This window comes from Malaya genurostris, chromosome 1, assembly GCF_030247185.1.
Source record: "Malaya genurostris strain Urasoe2022 chromosome 1, Malgen_1.1, whole genome shotgun sequence".
NCBI lineage: Eukaryota > Metazoa > Arthropoda > Insecta > Diptera > Culicidae > Malaya > Malaya genurostris.
In genome coordinates, this window is record NC_080570.1 from 88,130,332 (window position 1) to 88,154,267 (window position 23,936).

Consider the following 23,936-nt stretch of genomic DNA (forward strand, 5'->3'; position numbering starts at 1 on the left):
AAAACAGGACTTCATCACCAAACCCGTCTACAATTGATCTGGTTCTAACAGATCAAAGTCACATTTGTAGTGAACCAATTACACATGCTGACTTTGACTCAGATCATCTTCCAGTAACATTCAGACTTTCCAACGAAGCTATAATTAATCCAATTAGTTCTATATTCAACTATCATAGAGCTAATTGGTTGGATTACAGATCTCACATTGAAAATCATGTGGATCATGAAACCATTTTAGAAAATTCTGCGGACATCGACACAGCAATTGATAATTTGAATCATTACATTGTCGAAGCTAGAAATCTTTCAGTTCCCAAAGCTATATATAGCATCTCGATGCAATATCCAAAAAGTCGTTACATAAATAGTGTAAACTTTGCGTCTGCTTAGCGGTTCAAATTGAACTGTTAGGCGGAGATGGCAGTTCAATTTGAACTGCTTTAAGCACTGATGAGCCGAAGGCGAAACGTGAAGAAAGCTGAAATAAAATATGTGCTTTTCTGTGCAAACCAAAAAACCCCTAAATGTTCAAAGACTTGCTCAGCAGTTCGAGAGTGTCCACAATTTTAATTTGAACGTTGTGAGTCCTATTGAAAATGAAGTCTTAATGAAATATGATAATATTTCAACTCAAGTGTTATCACAAGATGACATTATTGAGACGAATTTTGATAAAATTAAATCAATTATTAGGAAACTTAAAAACATGAAGGCTCCTGTTAATGATGGAATTTTTAATATTCTTATTAAAAATCTTCCCGATGTTGCCTTGAGACTCCTGGTTAAAATTTTCAACAAGTGTTTTTCATTAGCTTACTATCAAAAAGATGGAAAAACGCTAAAGTAATTCCTATCCTCTTACCTCCTTATCTATCTCTTAGCTTATCCTCCTTATCTATCTCTTAGCTTACTTTCTTCTATCAGTAAACTTTTAGAAAAAAATATCTGGTTGAGAATGATGTCTCATATAAATGAGAATTCATTTTTTTTTACCAGAGCAGTTTGGATTTCGTCATGAACATTCAACTACTCATCAACTTGTAAGAGTTACGAACATGATAAAAGCAAATAAATCTTCTGGGTTATCCACTGGAGTTGCTCTTCTAGACATAGAAAAAGAATTCGACAGTATTTGGCAGAAAGATTTAATAGCAAAAATGTCTGATTTCCAGTTTCCTATTTATTTGATCAAAATGATTCAAAATTATTTAACTGATTGTACTCTTCAGGTTAGCTATCAGAATTGTAAATCTGAATTGCTACCCGTACAAGCAGGTGTTCCGCAGGGTTCTTGTATAATATTTTCACTTCTGATCTTCCAAATCTGCCCGTTGGTTGTCAGAAATCGCTATTCTGTGACGACACAAGCCTGTTAGCCACAGGTAGAAATCTAAGAGTGATCTGCAGTCGCCTACAAAGAAGTTTAAATATTTTCAGTGAATATCTGTCAAAATGGAAAATTAAACCAAATGCAGCAAAAACGCAATTAATTATCTTTCCTCATAAGCCAAGAGCTTCTTTTCTTAAATCAAACAATAATCACATTCTCAATTTGAATGCCTTGGAATTGACATGGTCTGATCAAGCTAAATACTTAGGTTTAACGTATGACAAAAAAACTCACTTTCAAGGATCACATTGAAGGAATCCAGGCAAAGTGTAATAAATGTATTAAATGTTTATATCCTCTTATAAACAGAAATTCTGTCTAAAAAACAAATTGTTAATTTATAAACAAATTTTCAGACCAGCCATGCTTTATGCAGTACCAATTTGGTCAAGTCGTTGTTCCACCAGGAAAAAAACGCTTCAAAGGATTCAGAATAAAATTCTGAAAATGATTTTGAAGCGTCCTCCCTGGTTTAGTACAAATGAGTTACACAGACTCACAAGCATAGAACCAATAGATTTAATGTTACATAATATTATACGCAAATTCCGACAAAAATCGATGCAATCTTCAATTAATCGATTCGCTCTTTGTATTAGTTAATAAGCTAGTATATAAGTTCCTTTTCCCCATTACACAATACAAGTAGGTTTAGAATTTTCCCTACTCAAAAATCTCAGAATTGCGGAAGCAAATGATGTCCTCGTGGTAACAACCAAATCATATATATAATAGGGCTGAAAAGTCACCACTTGTGGCTGAACACCCAATTTTAATTTTAATAATTTAATTTTAACTCATATTCCAATAAATAGTTATTAAAAAAAGGACTTCATCACTCATTAATTTATATGAAAAAGTATCAACACAGACTAACAGACAGGACACTCAAATTAGATTCTTCAATCATTTTAACGGTCATTTCGAATATTCCTTTATTTGGGACAGTACTCACATGTGCCATGATGGCGCCACATTACCCTATCAAAAGCATCCTGTCTGTCATCTATATTGTGTTTATTTTTTTTATTTACCAACAGAGTTGCCATTCATGCAGAATTACCTGTAATGTATTGATTTGTCTACGTCCATGCGAATTTCATGCAGGATACAGATTTAATACATATTGCCAAAACTATATACAGAATTATGCCTACTTCTCATCCTCCAACGCAATACAAAATCGAACCCGTTTTGTTACAATATTTACTTGCTTCTGGTCTGCCGCCACTTAATTTCGGGTGAAAACTACCAACACAATAAAAAATAGTCTAGATGAACAACGTTGAGTCAAATAAATGGTTACCTTCCAACATCGCGAAAAAGTTAAATATATTATCAACGTAATCCAATAATTTATTGTGACGATTCATTTTCAAATATTTTGATGAAATCAGGCATCCCTGCAAGCAGCTGATCGGTGTTGACAAACGAGGGAAAACCAACTAGTAAAAAAACTTTTACGTAACACAAGGGGTGTACCGATAGTAAATAGTTCGCGCAGTACAATATAGGTGGAACTAGTGCATCACTAAAAATTATTTTTAGAAGAATTTACTCATACTGTCATGTCTGTTAGTCTGTGGTATCAATGTGAACAATCAAACAAATAGACGCGTAAATACTGGCACTTGTATCCTATGCATTCTACTTTCATTCGTAAGCTGAGACGCAGGTATGATGAATCTAGAAGCCAATACTAACAGACACTCGCAAAATATACACATAGACGTATGTGTGTTTCCGTACCATTTCCTCAGGTCAAGTGTTCGTTTACACACTATGGTCAGCAGTGAATGGGTAAAGAATACTAATAATAGAGTAGAAAAAACGCAAAAGCAAGAATAAAGACAAACGTACGCTTGTATGTTTATGAATGAACACTTGTATATGTACGATGTGGAGGTTAGAATGGAGAAATACAACAAAAAAATTTAAAAAAATCTTAAACATATACTATATCATATGTGTTTCTATACAAAATGTATGGGGTCCAGCCAGATACTATTAGTCAGACCGAGGGTGATGTTTCAAACCAGCGGTTTTTCGTCCTTTTCGAGGACACTGGCCCTTATTCTGCGAGTCGATCACCTCGCTGTCACGTTACTGTAGTCACCCTATTCGACGAGTCAACTCGGTGATGTGTTCCATGATGGGCCGCTGAAGGTGTCGATAAACTGATAGCAGCTGTAGCCGGTGACACTGTGAAAAATTAAAAGAGCAAATTTATTCCAAACACAGCCGCAGTCAATATCGAATAAAGTTGATTGTCGTATGTTGGTGAAGTACTCTTCCGATGATGTTCAGGAGGTGTGTACGATATGATTTTGCTAGCAATTGAATATTGGTTCTGACAGATCAAGCGGGAGTTGTAATCGCCGAAAGTAGCAAATTCGAAAAGTTAAATGCAGGTATTGTTTAAGTTGCCATGAAAAGCTTCAGCCCGTCTGTCTGAAAGGGGTTTACAGAAAAAAGATTGCTTCATGTATTTTTTACACAAACAAAAAAATCTACTCCTAGATTCGGAAAGGTGAACGCGCTTTTGAATGATATAGGGCACAGCCGAACATCATTCGGTTAGACGAAATAATGCTAGTGGTTTTGCTAATAATAATCATAGAAAAGTATACCAAAATTATTTGTGAATAAAATGATAAGATCTTATAGTAACATATTGTACTGTTAAATTGAATCTAGATCAAAAACTGTGTAATAAAATCACATTAGCACGCAAATTGTATGAATACTTTTGAAAGACAAAGTAAAAAAAGTACTTTTTAATCTTAATATATCAATTCAAAGTGCGCCTAGTTTTGCTTCTCTGCGTCGTTTGGATGTGTTTGCTGTCCAAATCACACTATTGCTCGGTTTTAACTTAAGTAGATGTCTCTAATTAAGGTTTATGACACTAGCTTCGGACAAATCGAGTCAATGAGGCGGTTACAGGTTTGTATACAAGATGCCACCGTTTTCGACAGGTAGGGGCTGGGGTCCACTAGGAGATTGATAGTACCTATTAGCTCTCTCCGGACTGTATCAGCCTAGATGCCGTGTGGAATCCGGCGGAAAAAAATGAACCAAGAATAGATCAATTGGGTTCCTGCTTCCATGTCGTAAAAGGCGACAATTGCAGGAGCTTCTTTTTCCTTTCAGTTATCAGATATTTTCAATGTTTCACTTCTGATTACTCTATTTTACTAAATCATCTCTTTATTCAACCTATCAATTTCCGTCTAGCTTCGTAGAAAAGTTTTATTACGAATGATTTTTTCTTCGATGTTATTGATGGTCTTTCAGGATTATAAAATGAATAATAAAAATCAACCATTGCGCAAATCCGTTTATATTACAAAGTTAATAACAGAGATGACATGTATCGGTATATTGAATACATAGTAAAAAACACTTGATATTAATATTTCAAACAGTAAATTAATATTTTTCTCGGTAGCCGGCTGCCCAGATCAACTAATATAACCAATTAATAATTTTAATAAATAATTAAAATAATAAAGCGGAAATAATAAAGAATCAAGACGCGTGTGAAATCTGTTGACCTTTGTTTGGTTATATAAAATGATTTTTTAATAACTGTTTAGAATATTTCAATGCAATTAATCAACTTTTTTGTCTAAATCGTATTCGCTCGTTTATTTTGTATCACGTAGTTTCATTTATAAAAACGTGCTTAATCCACCTAGCAGTGAGATGATACCTTTTCTTTATCAATCCGAATGTGTTTTTTTGCATGACTAAAAAAACGCGAAAGGTAGATGCATAAACGAGTGACTGCATACTCGACAGCCGGCTGTCCGGAGTTTTGTCAATTTCGGAGATTGACTGTTTCGTGCATTATATTGCCAGCACAAAGTAACACATAAAACGATAATGGTTTAAAACACTCTTGGTAGCCGGCTACCCAGAGCAATAAACACATGATAACATTATTAAAACATTTACTAACAAAGTATCCTCTCCTGTGATGCATGTGGGAATGCAGAGGATTCCTCGGTTCTTAGTAGCAACATGCATCGAACTAACAATCCTTTCCCTCCCAAGTAGATCTGCATTCGGACGTGGCCGGCGTCGGTATTGATCAGCATGCATGGTTCAATACAGTTTGCACAGTGTGAAACAATGTGTTATTCCCAAACATGTTACTTCAAAAAATCATTTTGCAATCTCAATTGGTCCAGATCAATAACGGAGTAGCAACACACGGGCGGTCTCTAATGCTAATGCTAATGCTAAAAGATGCCACCGTTTTCGACAGGTCATTGGACAGTTGGGACTGCGTCACATTGGTTATTTTGTCCTCGCACTGAATTCCGATTTCACTAAGGCATAGAAGCTAACCTCGAGTAGACCGGTCAAACAGACGGGTTACAGGATTGATTTCGAGAGACCAATGGCATATCGGGTGCCGATTCAGCCTGCGTTACCAGGGCGGCTTTGAACAGCCAAGCAATATTGGCTTTGATGAGGTGGTTGCACCGCATTGATAAGGGACCCTTACACGAAGACCAGTAATGTCATTTTTATAGAACGTGTAAGGGCAGTGATGATGAATTCCACATACAAAGGCTATAGCAGGATAAGCGTGTGATATCTGCCCCCAAAGGGAATTCATATTGTTATACCACATTCGAAAAGTCATAGACTGTAAAAAATTTTCTCAAAGTTTCAACCCTTTAACTGTCATATTGACAGAGCTTGGGTCGTTCTATTGATTTTTTAAGAAACCGCTCCTCCGAAAACTTAAAAAAAAAATCACGTATGTTTAAGGCATTATAGGAAAGCTATAAAAAATTTTTCAAAATTTTTGAAGATATCTTTCTTCCATTAAAAAAAAATTTGACAATTTTGAAACATATTTTTCCCTCTTCCAATTTTTGCACCACCCTGGATTTTTTAGCCTAAAAAGTTACGCGGAGCACTAAGTCTGAAAAAAAGTTGGTTATACTTGTGTATTGTGTATTGAATAATCTCGACTTTCTTGCGCTTCCTCACCGAACGTCGAGATCATGAGTCATCTCGACTTTTTTTTGAAAAATTTAAACTCTCTGGGACTTTGACTTTTAATATTTCCTGTAATAATATTTGACTTTTGAGCAACCCTATGATGAGCGCACCCCTGTACTCACACACACTCATATTAAGCATTGTCGTAGGCATATACAATTTTGTTAAGCTAGAGCAGTTCAGCGTCACCCACGAATAGAGCCAGATTGTAAAATTGTATTAACCGCACGGACGTTAAATAAAACATTTATATTTTGATTCAATCTTAAAACATGGTGTCAGAAGTGGCAAACCTCAATTCGCCTACAGAATGATTGTTATTCGTATGTAGAGACTATCGAGAAATAAGTGCTATGAAAATATAAACTTATATCAAAGCGCTAAAGTGAATCAATGATGGCGTCCGGATTCGACCTTCGGCTCCCACAGCCACTTGATTGTGCCAATCTAGCCAAGGAATGGCCCCGTTGGAAACAAATATTCGGAATATATTTACGCGCAAATAACAAAATAAAAGAAAGTGAAGGAAATAAAATAGCTACTTTTCTATGGCTAATTGGATCTCGCGGTGTTGAAATTTTCAACACGTTGTACCCTGATAGGGTGGTTACCGAAAATCTTTTTGGTGTTGGTTCCAGCGATCACGCTGTAGATGACGAAGAAGCCGATTTTGATGATGCAGTTGAAAATGTAGTGGACGAGCAAGCACTCACACTTGCACACGTTATTGCATCGTTTGATGATTATTGCCTGCCAAGGAAAAATATTGCAATGGAGGCATTTAAATTCAACACCATTGCACAGAAGGAACGGCAAACATTCAGTGAATTCGAGACAGAGCTCCGCACACAGATACAATACTGTGAGTTTAAATGTCAACAATGTCAAACATCCTATACTGATAGGATGTTGCGTGATCGGATAATTATTGGTATACAAGATAAAAAACTGCAACTGAAGCTTCTTGATGGACGAGATGACCCGTTGTCGAAAATTGTTGAGACCTGTAAGGTGTTCGAAGCCGCTTCCGAGAATAAACTTATTCTCGATCGTAAGGTGAGTCTGCTTGAAGTAAAATCTGTGGGGAAGCAACCGGATGACGACAGGAGAGATGTTGTTTCTATTACTAAGAAACAATGTTACAATTGCGGAAAACCGTTCAACCAAAACCATCGTCGCAGCTGTCCAGCGGTAAACATTAAATGTTTTGCGTGTGGTGGTACAGGCCACTTCAGCAAATGCTGTCGTCGTAAAGAAGGAAAGGACATGAAGCCATCGGTGCCGACCGGAATACAGGACAAGCAGAAATCAGTATTTTCAATAAACTGGAGTGACGCAGGTGAGTGCTGTGTAGAAGATGAGGTCGACAATGCTAGCGTAAAGAATTCTAATAAGAATGTTAATTTCTATAGAATAAATTCAACGGAGCAAAGGTGTGTGAGTTCAGGGCCTTGGCGTAAATACTATCATGTAGGAAACGAGAAAGTGCGATTCAAACTGGATACTGGTGCCGATGTTAACTGTGTACCAATTGATATTGTAAAATTAATTGGTGCACCAATACGTACTGTAAACAATGCTCACGTCCTGGATTATAGTTCCAATACTATAAAAGTTTATGGTTCAGTTAAGTTGACTTGCTCTGATCCTGCAATGGATACAGCGCACACAGCAGATTTCTTGGTTGTTGATTCTAATTACGAGCCGTTACTCGGTTTGCAGTCTTGCGTTGACTTTGGATTAATCACTCGCCTCAATAGAGTTATGTTGCCAAATCATATTCCCAAAAATAAAACCGATTTCATTAATGCATATCGAGACGTTTTTGAGGGGTTAGGTAAATTTCCTGGCCAGTGTTCCATAGTACTGAAAGAAAACTCCATTCCGGCTTTATTCTACAAAAAGCGAATCCCGTTGGCTTTGCATGACCGAATAAAAAATGAGCTCAAGCGGATGGAGGATCAAGGAGTAATTGTATACGTTGACTATCCTACTGACTGGGTCAGTAACATGCAAGTGGTGGAAAAACCAAATGGGTCGTTGAGAATTTGCCTTGATCCGAAACCGTTAAATCAGTGTATTAAACGCGAACATTATCTAATCCCTACACAACAATATTTGTTCAGTCGCCTTTCGGGTAAAAATATTTTTACTGTACTTGACTTAAGCAGTGGTTTCTGGCAGATGGAGCTAGATCGAGAAAGTTCTGACTTGACTACATTTATGACTCCTTTTGGACGCTTTCGATGGGCTCGTGTTCCATTTGGACTCAATAATGCACCTGAAATGTTTCAACGCAGAATGGTACAGATCTTTGGTGACATTCAAGGAGTGGAAATATACTTCGACGATATAGCTATTGCGGGAAACGATGTAACCGAACATGATTATATCTTGTCACAAGTTATGCAGCGCGCCAAGGAAAATCAGGTGAAGTTCAACGCTGACAAGTTGCAGTATCGTACTAATCGTCAGTTTTTGCAATGACTGAGCGGAAATATATATTGGAGAAACCAAGTGAAAGAAAAACTAACAGAAAAGATGAATTTTTGGAAAAAGATACGCTCAGCGACAGGACTCGAACCTGCGTTCTTATGCATTCCGTGCATACGCGCTACCATTTCGCCACTCTGATCTTGCTTTAGCCACACTAAAGCTCACAGACATGGTTAGCAACGTACATCGAACATGGTCTACATCCTGGCCGTCACCCGACCGACACCTTATATCCAAACATCTTCTCTGTCCATCAAACACTAGTCCTCTCGCTTTATACCTATTTCTCCGATCAAGCATTGAGTAGGAGAGTGTATTTATAATCGCTTGTCACCTTCTTTAATGGTGCCAGTCGCTGGCTGGACATCGTCAGCGACAGACCCCTATGAAGGTTGTATTGATTGTCTGCCCTTTCCTACCAGAAGCAGATTGTTACGGAAAATCAAACCGCAATTGTTTTTAACGATTTATTAATTTTTAGTTTGACGTAAAGCCGCCATGACTAAGTTCAGTTTTTGCAATGACTGAGCGGAAATATATATTGGAGAAGCCAAGTGAAAGAAAAACTAACAGAAAAGATGAATTTTTGGAAAAAGATACGCTCAGAGACAGGACTCGAACCTGCGTTCTTATGCATTCCGTGCATACGCGCTACCATTTCGCCACTCTGATCTTGCTTTAGCCACACTAAAGCTCACAGACATGGTTAGCAACGTACATCGAACATGGTCTACATCCTGGCCGTCACCCGACCGACACCTTATATCCAAACATCTTCTCTGTCCATCAAACACTAGTCCTCTCGCTTTATACCTATTTCTCCGATCAAGCATTGAGTAGGAGAGTGTATTTATAATCGCTTGTCACCTTCTTTAATGGTGCCAGTCGCTGGCTGGACATCGTCAGACCCCTATGAAGGTTGTATTGATTGTCTGCCCTTTCCTACCAGAAGCAGATTGTTACGGAAAATCAAACCGCAATTGTTTTTAACGATTTATTAATTTTTAGTTTGACGTAAAGCCGCCATGACTAAGTTCAGTTTTTGCAATGACTGAGCGGAAATATATATTGGAGAAGCCAAGTGAAAGAAAAACTAACAGAAAAGATGAATTTTTGGAAAAAGATACGCTCAGAGACAGGACTCGAACCTGCGTTCTTATGCATTCCGTGCATACGCGCTACCATTTCGCCACTCTGATCTTGCTTTAGCCACACTAAAGCTCACAGACATGGTTAGCAACGTACATCGAACATGGTCTACATCCTGGCCGTCACCCGACCGACACCTTATATCCAAACATCTTCTCTGTCCATCAAACACTAGTCCTCTCGCTTTATACCTATTTCTCCGATCAAGCATTGAGTAGGAGAGTGTATTTATAATCGCTTGTCACCTTCTTTAATGGTGCCAGTCGCTGGCTGGACATCGTCAGCGACAGACCACTATGAAGGTTGTATTGATTGTCTGCCCTTTCCTACCAGAAGCAGATTGTTACGGAAAATCAAACCGCAATTGTTTTTAACGATTTATTAATTTTTAGTTTGACGTAAAGCCGCCATGACTAAGTTCAGTTTTTGCAATGACTGAGCGGAAATATATATTGGAGAAGCCAAGTGAAAGAAAAACTAACAGAAAAGATGAATTTTTGGAAAAAGATACGCTCAGAGACAGGACTCGAACCTGCGTTCTTATGCATTCCGTGCATACGCGCTACCATTTCGCCACTCTGATCTTGCTTTAGCCACACTAAAGCTCACAGTCATGGTTAGCAAAAAACTGAACTTAGTCATGGCGGCTTTACGTCAAACTAAAAATTAATAAATCGTTAAAAACAATTGCGGTTTGATTTTCCTGTCTCTGAGCGTATCTTTTTCCAAAAATTCATCTTTTCTGTTAGTTTTTCTTTCACTTGGCTTCTCCAATATATATTTCCGCTCAGTCATTGCAAAAACTGAACTTAGTCATGGCGGCTTTACGTCAAACTAAAAATTAATAAATCGTTAAAAACAATTGCGGTTTGATTTTCCGTAACAATCTGCTTCTGGTAGGAAAGGGCAGACAATCAATACACCCTTCATAGGGGTCTGTCGCTGACGATGTCCAGCCAGCGACTGGCACCATTAAAGAAGGTGACAAGCGATTATAAATACACTCTCCTACTCAATGCTTGATCGGAGAAATAGGTATAAAGCGAGAGGACTAGTGTTTGATGGACAGAGAAGATGTTTGGATATAAGGTGTCGGTCGGGTGACGGCCAGGATGTAGACCATGTTCGATGTACGTTGCTAACCATGTCTGTGAGCTTTAGTGTGGCTAAAGCAAGATCAGAGTGGCGAAATGGTAGCGCGTATGCACGGAATGCATAAGAACGCAGGTTCGAGTCCTGTCTCTGAGCGTATCTTTTTCCAAAAATTCATCTTTTCTGTTAGTTTTTCTTTCACTTGGCTTCTCCAATATATATTTCCGCTCAGTCATTGCAAAAACTGAACTTAGTCATGGCGGCTTTACGTCAAACTAAAAATTAATAAATCGTACTAATCGTGTTAAATTTATGGGTAATATAATTGGCGATGGAACGGTTTACCCTTTGGAAAAGGATGTTAAGGCAATAACTGATATGCCAAAACCAAAAAATGTTGCAGATGTCACTCGTTTCCTGGGTCTGTGTAAATATCTAGCTAAGTTTATTCCAAATTTATCTTGTCGATCAGCAAACCTTCGTAAGTTGACACACAATGATAGCTCATGGAACTGGAGTGAGTTACACGAAAAAGAAATGAATGATCTTTTGAAAACCGTTTCTGAAGCACCTGGCTTAGCAATCTTTGATCCAAAAAAACCATGCATCATTCAAACTGATAGTTCTAAAGACGGTTTAGGCTGCGTTTTACTGCAAGATCATGGCCCTGTTTCTTACGCGTCGAGAACGTTAACAAAAAGCGAACAACGATGGGCTCAAATCGAAAAGGAATTGTTAGCGGTGGTGTTCGCATGCCAAAGGTTCCATTTTTTTATTTATGGTCGAGAGTTTTTGATTCAGTCGGACCATAAACCGCTCGAAACGTTGATCAAGAGAAATATAGACGACGTAACACCTCGTCTTCAGCGAATGTTCCTTATCCTGCTCAAATATCCTGGGCTGTCTTTAGCTTATACTCCTGGAAAAAGTTTGCTTGTGGCCGATTGCCTTTCAAGAGCTGCAATTATGGATACTGAGGAAGCTCAAGAAGATCTTGAGTACGTTGTGCATGCTCTTGTTAAAAAGGCTTGCATGTCTCAGGATAACTTCTACTTATACGTAGAAAAGCTTAATCAAGATGAACGTTATTTGCGTATAATAAAGTACGTCAAGAATGGTTGGCCACAGTATCACCAGCTAGACGCCTTAAGCCAATTGTTTTACAAGTATCGTGATCAGCTTCATTTCGAGAACGAGCTTCTCTTCAAGGACCACCGCTTGGTTATTCCCACTGGACTTCAGGAAACCATATGCAAATGGTTACATGCACCGCATTTAGGCACTGAAAAGACCTTAGCTCGAGCGAGAACACAGTTCTTCTGGCCCGGAATGACAAATGACATAAAGGAGATTACCACCAACTGTACTGTCTGTGAGAAGTTTCGAAGAAACAATCAAAAGGAGCCACTCGTTCAGAACGAATCATCTGAATATCCTTTCCAACGAGTTTCAACTGACATTTATGAATATGGTGGATGCGATTGGTTAGTAATAATTGACGCTTATTCGGGATTCATATGCTCTGATCGCCTAGAAGACAAAACTATACGCAGTGTTTGTAAGCTTTTCGATCGTTTCTTCACCTGCTATGGTTACCCAACTGTGATTCGTTGCGATAATGTACCGTTTAATTCCCGGGAATGTGAAAGATTTGCAAACCAAAACAATATTATGTTTGTGTTCTCAAGCCCCCGATATCCTCAAAGCAACGGACTCGCGGAAAAAGGAGTAGCAATCGCTAAAAATATTCTTAAACGATGCTATGAAACCGGAGAGGTGGATCAGTTTCAGTATCGATTACTTGAATACAACACGACGCCTGTTGCCAGCATGCAATTATCGCCGAGCCAGTTGTTTTTCGGAAGACTTGTGAAGACTCGCTTACCTATTAAGGAGACACTATTAAAAAGGAATATGCTAGATGAAAACTATGTTCAACAAAAGATTCTGCGCAAGCGTGCTGTTCAACAGAGCTACTATGACCGTCATGCGAAACAGCTTCCAATCTTACAACCCGGTGAAAGGGTTCTTTTCAGAAAGAACGCGCGAGAATGGCACTACGGTATGGTTACAAGAGACGTGAACGGGCGTTCCTACGTAGTTCGAGATAATTTTGGTAATTATTTCCGTCGTAACCGAAGATTCATGACCCGTACAATCAATAACGAGGCTGACCCTAGTGAAATTTTATTCGAAGATCATGCCACAAAATACTTCTCGAATCAGAATCCTTCCAGAGTTGTCTGTCCACCTTACAAGCTATTTCGCCCTCAGGCAACTGATAATAGTGCTCCCAGAATTATAAGTCCTGAATCACGTAATAATGTACCTAGGCTTGAAAACGTCCCAATAGATCCGAACACCATTAAATCTGAGCCAATAGAACAGTTTTCTGAAAAAACACTTGAGCAAAATTCCTTACCTTCACTAGATATACAACCAGAGCATGGATCACAGGACTCACAGGTTGAAAAATCACAGTCAACTCGTAGTGGTCGTGCTGTAATCCCACCGGATCGTTTTGGACAATGGCTGTACTAGCTTGTTCAAGAAGAAAGCGTGTAATAATATTTGACTTTTGAGCAACCCTATGATGAGCGCACCCCTGTACTCACACACACTCATATTAAGCATTGTCGTAGGCATATACAATTTTGTTAAGCTAGAGCAGTTCAGCGTCACCCACGAATAGAGCCAGATTGTAAAATTGTATTAACCGCACGGACGTTAAATAAAACATTTATATTTTGATTCAATCTTAAAACATTTCCTATATCGAACGTCGAGATCTGGTGTTATCTCGACGTTTCAGACAGTTCTAAGAAATTTGACATAAAAAATAAATTTCCGTTTTCGGTGAATTTTTTTCCAAAAAAATCATGACGTTTCAGCCAATTTCAAGATATTTGGAATTGAGAAAAATTGTGTGTTGATTTTTCAAAATAGAAAATTATCAAACTTTAACCATTATCTTCACGTTTCGTCTTAGACTCGTCAGTGCATAACAGTTTATGTTGAACTCTTATGCCACCTGCAGTTCAACATAAACCACCGAGGTTAAAACGAAACGAGAACATAATGAAATTGGTTATGTGCCCTAGCACAAACAAAAATAATTCCTAAATAACTTAAAAAGAATTTCCGGCACCATTCACCCACCTACCGCTTTACGAAATTGAAGATGATTCCAAAGTATTGGCACCCTACTGTTTAATTATAATGGTAGTAGTAATGATAAAAGTCCAATACCAAAAAGTATTTTATGTTTTTGGCTAAAAAGTATTACCCTATATAGTATGACCCGAGTTGGCGATTCAATGCATAGGACGCTGGTCTTACAAACCAGTTGTCGTATGTTTGAGTCCCGACCTGGAAGAATTCTTAGTTTCTGTAGAATCCATAGTACTAGCCATGCAAAGGTTCAGTACACTAAGAATCGGCTGCGAAGTTTGTTGAAACAGAAAGGCCAAATTTCACATAAGGAATGTAATGCCAAGAATTTGCTTTGCTTTGCTTTGCCTATTTAGTACGAATTTCATATACAAAAGTAACATAAGTGCAGGGTTTCATTCAGTAAAAAGCATTCAAAAGGAGAGGTTGTTTTTCGAGACGAAGACAACTGTAAGTTGCAGGTAAATTGGTTGGATGGTGCTAATCGCAAAGGCTGCTGTAAAGCCAATATTCGGGGCGATTCCAGTTTCATAATTACCTGGAATAGTGGAACTCACTTCACTGAGAAAGATGGCCTAACCAATCTGAGAACTGTTTCATTCTGTAGGTTACACTAACTTTCATGTTTTTTTAAAAATCAAACAAAATTGTTTAAGGAATACCTTTTTTATATGAGAATAAGAGAGATATGAGAAAGGCATCATTACACCATTAGGTGGATAAAAACAAGTTTTCTTAATTTCGAGAGATTGTACTAATTGCGTAATTCTCCTTTTTCTGAATTGATAGATTTTCGAGTGGAATTTACTGATACAAAATTCAAATAATTTTCGAATTCTATACATTCCGAAATAATACAATTTAAATTTGAATATTCTACCGATTATAATTGATGTCGTTTAGGATAGCGGATAATTTAAGATATGTTTTTGTTCTTAATTGCTTGTAAAACAAGAATCACGCAATAAATTATTTTTAAATTGTAGTTGATTTCTTTTGCCATGGGTTAGTATATGAAATTCAAATAATTTTACGTTCTATTTCTTATTGTACAAAACCATGGAAATTATTAAAAATTTTTGTGTTGTCACAAAATATACTTTATTAGTAAAATTCAATTTCTACGTCTCTATGAAACAGATGAAATCAACATGAATTGCAATATATTCACTTTGATTTGCAGAAACGTTGGAACGTAATATATACCTAGAACAAAATCAGAATTTTAGTAGTTATCGATTGCGTTTGGGTTGTGCATTGTTTAGATCAGAGATATTTTTGTCCAACACAAAAATATCATTATGTTTAGAGTGTAGGTATATTTACCGAAATTATTAAGATTGTCAGTGAAATCCAAATTTCAGTTATTTTGTAAATTTTGAAGCGAGCAGATCGCAATGTGAACAGTCCCGCAGAAAAGTAATAAAGTCAAGTTTAATTTGTTTAAATGAAGTGTAATTCGTATGTACTGAAATAAATTGCTTGCCTGTTAAACTTGGAAGAGACTTACTTACCTGTGCTGCAGTGATCCGAAGTGCTTACCTGGGTAGAACTGTTGACCTGAAAGGTAACATTACTTGCCTGTTTGTGCGCGAATCCACTGCTGGTACAGCTTGCCAAGTGATTTTCTGCTGTTGGCTGCTGCCTTTCGGTGCAGTGTGAGCATACCTGTGGAACGGCAATCTTTCGTGAATAGGGTAATGCACCTATTGCTGCTTGTGTCCGTTCGGAGAAATTCTGGTGACAAAGAAGATAATCACAACCTAGGGTAAGCGACATCATAATTTGGTGCCGTGACCAGGATTTTTCATTACTCGGACCGTTTGTTCTTGACGTCGCCATTTTGGACGCTGGTTTAAAAGCGATACTCCAAGTTTTTGGATCCCGATTGCAGATAATTCATTATACAAGGCTCAATTTATTGGGCATCAGGTAAAGAGCTGTCCAATGCACTCCGCGGGTATCACAGGTGCCCTTTAGATGCTTTCTTTTTTCTTTGCATGCTTTAACAATACGAATTGTTCCTGATTCGGCCATTGCTACTATTCATTGCGGAGCTTGGCTTGCTTCGAAGCGCCATATTGCTGTTGAACAATTGGACCATTGTTACCCGTGGCGTCCCAAGCTGCGGCGTGAATCACAATACGAATTGTTCCTGATTCGGCCATTGCTACTATTCATTGCGGAGCTTGGCTTGCTTCGAAGCGCCATATTGCTGTTGAACAATTGGACCATTGTTACCCGTGGCGTCCCAAGCTGCGGCGTGAATCACTCCAGTTACACGTGGCCTGTTTTCTATTGTTGCTGTGGTGTACCTGTTTGTTGGTCATTCCTGTTACCATCGGACGATTTTGGGAGCTATTTCTGCCTTTATGGTTTTGTGCTCATTCCTGCTTGAGTGCTGCGCGTGATGATCGGCAGTTCCACGCTTGAAGAAGGAGTCCGCTGCCTCGTTACACGGGCTGGTTGATGAGTTCGAGCGGCATACAAAGATTTTGCATCAACTTGGAGAGCCTACCGATACTTTGAGCAGCATTCTGGAGCATCTACTGTGTATGCGCTTACACGACGACACGTTGAAGGCGTGGGAGGATCATGCGTCGACCGTAGCGAACCCGGACTATACCTGCATCATTGATTTCCTGCAACGAAGAACTCGGGTGCTGGAATCAATCTCCGTCAACTACCACTCAACAGAATCAGCTTCAAGTTCTGACAGTTCATCTCATACACTGAAAAGGAACCATTTCCATTCACAGTTTCGCCTTACTTCGTGTGCCTCTACTGCTGGATCTGGGGAAAAGTGCATTGCTTGTAGCCAATCGCATTCCTTTATTTTCAGAGCAAAATTGACTCAAATAATTTTTGATCCGTCAAACTTTGAAATGGGTTTCAGTTTTAGATAAATTTAACTACTCGATAAAAATAACTTCTCGACTGTCAAATTTTAACTAAAAGTTCAAATCATTCGCAGTATGCTTCATATTTTTAGAATGGAGGAAGGAAATAAATTACAATCGTAAAAATGCTCACGGGTAGCCAGTTCGATGTGTATTGAAAATATGAGTCACAAAATTAACAACACATAATCATTTTATTGACACGCTGAACTGTTATGCCTTTCTCATATAGATAGGTTATATAATCACTTGAAATCGACCAGTAAAAATAGGACAAATGTCATATGCCATTCCACTCAGTTCGTCGATCTGAGCAATGTACAGGGTCCGCCATCTAACATTTTTTTTTAAACTAGCGGTTATTTCGACATTGGTTACCTTAATGTCACTTCCGATTTGACAGAAACTAAGCGGAAGGGTAGCTGAACGAAAATGGTTGTGTATACGCTTGAGGCTGGCGCAACTGGGCTTGTGATCAGTTGAAGAAGACGCCGGTTTTTGCCAAAACATCATCTTCTCGAATGAGGCACATTTTCATCTCTGCAGGTATGTTAATAAGCAATTCGCATCTGGGGATGGAAAACCCGCACGTTATCATGGAGAAGCCGATGCATCCTCAGAGAGAGACAGTTTGGTGCGGATTTTTGTCTGGCGACAGCATTGGGCCATTTTTCTTCGAAAATGAGGCAGGGGCCGCCGTCACGGTCAATGGCGAGCGCTACCGCGCCATGATTAGCGATTGGTTCTTTCCGTTACTTGAAGAGGAAACCGTGGACACCATTTAGTTCCAACAAGATGGCGCTCCGTGCCACACAGCCAACGCTACGACATTCTTCAAAGATCGAATTATCAGTCGAAATTCGGATGTCGTTTGGCCGCCTCGGAGCTGTGATTTGACGCCGTTAGACTATTATCTTTGGGGGGCTGTCAAAGATAAGTGTTATGTGGACAAGCCAAAAACAATTCAAGCCTTGAAGGACATTATTCGTACAGCCATAGCTGAAATAAAGCTGCATACAATCGAAAATGTACTAAAAAACTTCAGCCGATGCAACCATTTGAATGAAATTATATTCCACAATTAACCGGAAGGATTGTACTTTAATATTAAAAATTGAATTTTGAAATCGGATGAACCGTTTGTGTTTTATTGCATGTTTAAAAGTTACATGGCGGACCCTGTATGTGTGTGTGTTTTTCTCGAAAATGACTTAATCGATGTTGACCAACTTATACCATTTTCGTTCATTGATCAGTGTAACCCGAGGGCTGACCCAGAGTCGCCCAAACAACTTTTTAATTGATTCGATAATTGACTCTGAAAATTTTCATTTTTCATGATTTTTTTTTGCGCGTACAACGTGTTCGTTTTACTCGGAGTCAGAGTCACCCGTAGGTTTAAAAACGAAAACGGTATTAGCTTGTAAGACCAGTGTCCTATGAATTGAACCGCCAACCCGGGGAAAATATGTAGTAGATTTTAATAATTATTATTATTTTTATTAACATCACTACAACACTGGCACGATGTTACTCCACTACCGGCTATGAAATTTACATATTTTTTCAAATAAATTTCAATTCATTGACATTCTTTTATTCTTCTGCTCGCACTTTTAAAATAGCAAAAATTTTTATCAACCGTAGCACCGACTGTTACCAATATAACACACTAGTAGCAGACATCCATAACCGTTTCGTTTTCTTTATAGCGTGTACGAAAATGAACAAAACACGCATCTATCGTTTTGTTGTTTCTTCTTCCACCATACCACCTCGTACCAGTGTTTGACAGCTTCAATTCAAATCAAGATTTGTACAAAATCGGTTCAAGCATCGCAGAGAAATCGAAGTGAATTGAGATTTTTATCTTCACCACTTTCGATGTTTTCAGAACAGGAAAAAGGGGGACCAGTAGTGCCGAATTAAATTTTCATGTATGTGCGTATGTATGTATGTATGTATGTCTGTGTGAAGCCACCATCAGTTCAAGGCATTACCAATGTATGCGGATAGACTTAAAGTACATCCGAATTTGATTATCAGATAGCTTTCATTTAACTGCTGTTAAGAAGGCCAAAATGGGTTTTAAGGACCCGGCGCCTTCCAGCAAGAACATCCGGTCATATAATAAAGAATTTCGCTATACCAGCTTAAACTGGCCTTATGGTTTGTTTGTTAGGAGGGTGCGTCTTACTCATTTCAGACCTTTAGGGAAAAACACGTGACTCAGGTTGACAATTCACTCTATAATCCAATCATTCACTTGTAAGATACCCTGATGCACTCCCTGCCCCTCCCCGTTGTCGATATAATTGAGCATAATACAATAAAATATGATGATATTATATAATATAAATTAATATAAATAATATAATACAATACAATACAATACAACAAATATAATATAATATAACATAATATAAATCCGTTAAAAATCACCGTTGCACACGACTTTGCACGCATGAATGTCTGTTGGATATCCGTTCTCTGTGATGTAACATAATAAATTTATATTATATTCCTATAAATGCTGATATCATTCTTTGTAATCGCATCACTTAAGGACGGATTTACATGAATCTGTTTTTGCTTGATTAGTTTTTACCCCCACCGGGTTCGTACATCAGAAAAATAAAGAAAATTCTCCGGAAAAGTGGGAAAAATCCATAAAGTTGTTTTGTATGAACAATGGAATTTTCCGTTGAAAAAGTCGTCAATGATTGCTAGATCTACGGTTGATGTTTCGTAGAAAAAATCGTTTCTCGCTTAACAAGTTGTTTTGTGTGGAGATGTCACATGCATACTTGATCTACGTGATTCTTTATTTCGAGCCACGTGCTTAATTTGGTATCAAAATTATTGCTTACTAATGTTATTTTCGCTTGGTAAAACTGAAACTGACTCAGGGTAGTTTCATCAATACATTACATTACATACATACACACATACTCACACACGGACCACAGACATTTGCTCAGTTCGTTGAGCTGAGTCGATATTACAGTTCATATTGAAAATTGCAAAGAATTTCACTGAGCCGTACTGCCTAAAAGCATTATATTGTTCACTATTTCGTCCAATTCTAGAAAACTCATCTGTTGTTTGGCTGCCCTATCAACAAAGGGGGCGGTAAATCTGTTTTTTCTCAAAATTACCATAGAAATTTCAAAATTACCATAGAAATTTCAAAATAGCCATGAGAACAAGATTAGTATAACTCGACATATTCACGATTAAGTGCTATACATTCTTCCACAGAACGAACTTTGAAAACATGGTAAAGTAGAGTAAGATGTATTCACGTTAAACTTATGATGTAGATTCTTGCAAACAGATAATGCATAAATCCAATTTATTGCCAAACTATTACTTGTTTATAATAAAGTTATGTAATAAAGCGTTAAAGAATTTTATGTTTATTGGTAGTACTGACCAGGGATGCAAACTGCCTCCCCTTCTTTATTACTGTCTGTTAACCCACATTTACATTTTCTATTATTCGTACTGTACCACGCTGCTGCATCCAAATTAAAATTCTATTACAGTAGGCATGCGAAGAAGTATCGCGTTAAAAACTACGCCGAAATCACCGCCGCTTGAGGTAGGTAGAAAATCTATCTTTCTAAATTTTACTGTCTCCTTGTTCGCGCTACTGTAGCACAAAAAATGTAGCTCGCTACGGTAGAAAAATGTACTTTGCCGCTGTAGAAAAAAGTACATTAGTGCGATAGAAAAATGTACTTCACCGCGGTAGTTAACAGTGGTATCGAAGAACAGTAAGCGCAGCACATTGCCTATATTCTTCGCTATTTCAAAGATGATTTTCGCTTATTCAGAATGTTTATAAAGTAGTATTGCTAATATCATGTTAACCCCGGTTTTAAGCTTTTGAGGAGGTATTAATTGTTGGGTTTGCCAGAGGGTTTTAATGAATTATTTTTCTCGAACAAAAAATGTTTTGAAGTAAAATCATTAAATTGCAGAATTATTTATGTATTTCAAATAAAGGAATTATGTAATCGCTGTGAAAATCAACTTTTGAATAGAGGCTCGTTGGGCCGAGAGTCTTATGCCGTTTTGAATCAGTTCACTTAGTTCGCACAGTGACTGTGTGATTAGTTCAAAAGATTATTCATGTTTGCTGGACTTGTTAATTGATGGACAAGTAAACTCAATTCGACTTTACTGGTTCCGGAAAGTAGTGGGCGAAAGATATTTTTGAAATGGTTTGATCGATTCTCACTAACTTCGTATAAAATTGAAAGACTAGTACCGAAATGACATATTTATACGTGTAAAATAATTCAAACCGTGATATGAACAAAATAATAAAATCAATTAGTATTTCAATCGATATGAATAAAAAATTCACTCGGAATGGAAATACTCGAAACTCTGCCTGTTAGAAGGTTTTGTTATTTTAAGAACAAATTAACGGATTAATGAGTGAGGTTCACAATAAAATATAATCAATGATTAAACACAGTATTAAAGAAACAAATTAGAATAGTAACTTAAACTGCCTTAGTTAGATTCATTATACTCTATTTGTACTACCGTCAATCATATGTATAAAAAAAAGTTTTGTACCGTGTTATAACATGCAGATCATCCAAATTTATTTCCATTGGTATGATCGCTGTCTTGCTATCCTCGTCAGCTGATCGTTCCTTTATATTATTTTTCCAAAGGTGTCGCATTAGAAAGAGAAAAGTTGGTGCTTCGCATATCGCGTTCTCTCTGACAGCAACCTAAGGACCACCTGAAAAGTGTTGACTTATGACCACTACCGTTTTTCACACTTTTGAATCTGTTACGCACTAAACACAGAATTGAGTCAAAATCGGTTATATCAATCGAAAGCTTCCCAAGAAACAAATGCACCTAGTGTTATAAAATATCTAGTATATTTACATGCCTAGAGCCACTTCAGTAAACTCGAAGACAATTAAATCTCTGATACACAAATAATTTCAACTGCACTGACTCTGTCAAATGGAAACCTTTATGATAATTGTTAGGTTAGGTAAGGTAGAGCTCACATCCACGCTTTATCTGAGAAACGCTGGAATGGCGACTTAGACCACAGTGGGAAGTTTGGGCCACCCTCCTCTAATAAGAAAAAATCGTTAAAATATTGCTGACTTTCGAACAGCTCAACAATAAGATCAGTAAAAAGTATCATTTACCGATCGATCGATAGAGCTGAGCTGAGACTCATTTCTTCATAATTTTATACTGAATTATTTATCGCTCTATACTGAAGTTTGAGGACATTTACATAAAAATGGTAAATACACGAGATTGGTAAGCTATAGAGCATTACTGCTATTTTGGTGGGTTGGGTTAAAACCTGGTAAAATATCCTCTTTGTTCCCTCAAAATCGATTTATTTAAGTGTGCTCGAAAAAACATTAGGCTTACTGCCCAAAACATGGAAAATCCGATTTTATCATAATTTGTTGATTGGTAGTCGCGTAATCTACAAAATAACGTAGTAGCTCCACAAATGAAATGATTATTAGTACAATAACCCTATGTAAGATCAATGCATTTCTATAGCCATAAATTTTAATCTTTTATTAGTTTGGATTATTCTAAACATAAAATATAGTCAACACAAAAATTTACAAGATAGGCTCATGCAAATGCAATTCTTCGTGTAAAAACCGGTCTTGATACCAGATAACAAATTGCATCGTTCAAAAAGATTAAAGAATAATATCAACGAATTCCTAGTTCAATAAAAAATAATCAGTTGTTCAAATAGATGAATAGTTCGTCTTTACGCAAAAATAATACTTATGCATGTGAAAGATTAATTCAATCAACCTTTCACTACACACCTTCTGAGCAAACACCGTTAAGTACAGCGGTAGAATACGTTTTCGTCCGCAGCTGTAAAGTACTTTTTCATCCGCAGTAGAAGTACATTTTTGTCCGCAGTAGAATACTTTTTTTTTCGTTAGCGGTAGGAAGCTACGGTACATTTTTGAAATTTACGGGAGATTCCAGCAGCAGTACAAGGCCGTACCATCAAGAAAAAGTAGAATGAAGTAGAGCAAAATTTGTTTCTACCTGTACCGTTCTGATCGTCACTGGTACTCTCTCTTCGGTAAATGTACCATCAAGCAGTTGTAGAAGGCTGTAGAATTTTGAATGTGTAGAATGTACAAGGATGAATGTATTCTACCGCTACCGTTTGCATCCCTGATACTGACTATAGGCTACGTACGTCTCCTTCATTTCTCTGCATTTTTCAGGTACTAATCATTTCTAAACATTCAACTTTCGTGAGTAGCTAGCGTGTGTTTTATTTGATATGGGTAAGTAAGCTATCATAAGACACACGCGGCTATTTTTGAAAGTAAAAAGCAGCAAATGTTGAATAATTTAGTAATAAATGAGTGAAATAAACTTCCGGTTTTCTTCGTTTTTTTTATAGGCATCAGAAATATGCAAATCTACGGATATTCATATTTTCTATTTTGTCTGTGTTAGTAGTTCGATGTTTAGGACGCTGGATTTACAAGTTAGCTACTGTTTGCTCGATTATTGGTAAGAAAGGCTTCTAAGTGTCAAAAGGATCCGGCACTCTTACCATCCGTTTCCTAATTTTGGTTAGCCTACCCCTAAGACAAGACCTGACAACTAAAGGGGGAGGGCAACTTTTGTTCCAATTTTCTACCAACATGGACCAGTTTTTGTTTG